A 2,326-nucleotide genomic window follows, 5' to 3' on the forward strand; every position below is an offset into this window, starting at 1 on the left:
CTCTTCAATCAGTAAGTATTTCAAGTTCTCTTGTCTTTTTAAAGCAAGGGTGTACCATCTGCATATCACAGGTTGTTTCTCTAATCCTGATGCTACAGTCTTCATCAAATAGTCCACCTTCTTGGATTATTTGCTCAGCATACATATTGAATATGTATAGTGGAAGAACACAGCCCTGACACACTGCTTTCCTGAGATTAAATCAATCACTCAATATTCCTTTGTTCTGTTAGAGTTACTGTCTCTTAGTCTATGTATATCCAGAGCACAATTAAGCCTTCTGTAAATTCCATTCTTCACAATGTCATCTAAAATTTGCTATAACCCACACACTCAAATGACTGTGCATCATCAGTAAAAAACAGGTAAACATCTTTCTTCTATTCTGTTTTTTCAGCTATGATCCATCTAGCATTAACAATGATATTCTTTGTTCTATGTCATCTACTGAATCCACCTTTATTTTCTGGCATTTTTCTGTGAATGTACTGTACAACTGTTTTTAACTTGTCCTCAGCAAACTTTACTGAGTATGAAGTTAATAAAATTGTTTAATTTCCATATTCTGTTGCATCACTTTTCTGTTGAATGGGCACCAATTGACCAGGAAACTCTTCCACAGGTCTTGGGAAAGACAAATGAGTGCTTCTAGCTTATCCATTTGCTACAACATCTCAATTGGTATTTCCTCCATTTCTGGAGCCTGGTTTGGACTTCTTTGTTCAATACCATCAGTTCTTCATCATATGTTACCTGTTGATACGGTTTAATGTTGACCAGTTCTTTTTAGTACAGTCACTCTGTCTCTGTATATTCCTTCCATCTTTTTTTGATGATTTCTGCTTTATCCAATATTTTTTCCATAAATTACTAGACTATTTCAACTTGTTGTTGTTGTTGTTGTCAAGTGCCATCGAGTCGGAACCGACTCATAGTAACCCCATGCACAGCAGAATGAAACAATGTCTGATCCTGGGCCAACCTCACTACCACTGCCACACTTGAGTCCATCAATGATGCCACCTGGCCAATCCATCTCGTTAAGGGTCTTCCTCTTTTTCTCTGACCCTCCACCTTACCCAGCATGACATCCTTCTCCAATGATTATTTCCTCCGGACAATATGTCCAAAATTTCAACTTGAGGCTTGCATTTTTCTTCATCTCTTTCACCTTGAGAAATGCTGAGTGTGTTCTTCCTTTTGGCTTTCTAACTCCATGTCTTCACACATTTTATTATAATACTTTGTCATCTCAAGCTACTTTTTGGATTTTTTACTTAATAATTTCTTCCACTTATTGTAGTTACTCTATGTTCAAGTGCAAGTTTCAGAGTATCTTCTGACATCTATTTTGGTCTTTCTTTCTCTCTCTTTCTTGCCTTTTTAGTGACTTTTTGCTTTTTTCATGTATAAAGACCTTAGTGTTATCCACAAATTATCTATTCTTTGTTCATTAGTGTTCAGTGAATAAAATATCATCTTAAAAGGGTCTCTTAATTCAACTGGCATGAACTCAAGCTTGTTCTTTGGCTCTTATTATACTTGTTTTAATTTTCTTTAGCTTAAACTTTAACTTAAAATATGAACAATTGATGGTCTGTTCTGCAGTTGGCCTTAATCTGACTGATGATATTGAATTTCTACATCTTCTCTTTCCACAGATGTAGTTGATTGGATTCCTGTATAGTTTATCTGGCATATAAGTTCCACATATATTGTTGTTATTGTTATTATGTGTCATCCAGTTGTTTATGACTCATATAGACCTTGTATAGGGTTTCCAAGGAGCAGCTGGTGGATTTGAACTGTCAACCTTGCAGTTAGCAGTCCACACTGCTTATCCTACAGCATTACACCAGGACAGTCACCCATTATAACCTTTTTTTTAAAGTTTGTTTTGTGAGTTGAGTGATAGATTACATGGGAGAACATCGGTTTTACACTCATCATTTCATTGCAATGATTACAGTTTCCTCCGTGCATCATCATTCTAACCCTTTATAATTTCTTAAAACACGGTATTGCTAATGATTTGATCATTGGCTTTCTAAAATTATATTATGCAATCTCTTGCAGCATTTCTTTTACCAAGGCCATATTTACCAATTACTGATCTTTCTTTGTTTCTATTTTTCACGTTCAAATTACCAGTAATTATCAGTGCAACTTGATTGGTGTTTGATTAACTTCAAATTGTAAAAGTGGGTAAAAAACTTCATCTTTGGTATTAGTGGTTGGTACATAAATTTGAATAATAGTTAAATTTACTGGTCTTTGTTTGGGCAAATTGATATTGTCCTATCACTGACAGCACTGTGCTTTAGAA

The sequence above is a fragment of the Chrysochloris asiatica genome, unplaced genomic scaffold (genome assembly GCF_000296735.1).
Source record: "Chrysochloris asiatica unplaced genomic scaffold, ChrAsi1.0 scaffold00058, whole genome shotgun sequence".
Classification (NCBI taxonomy): domain Eukaryota; kingdom Metazoa; phylum Chordata; class Mammalia; order Afrosoricida; family Chrysochloridae; genus Chrysochloris; species Chrysochloris asiatica.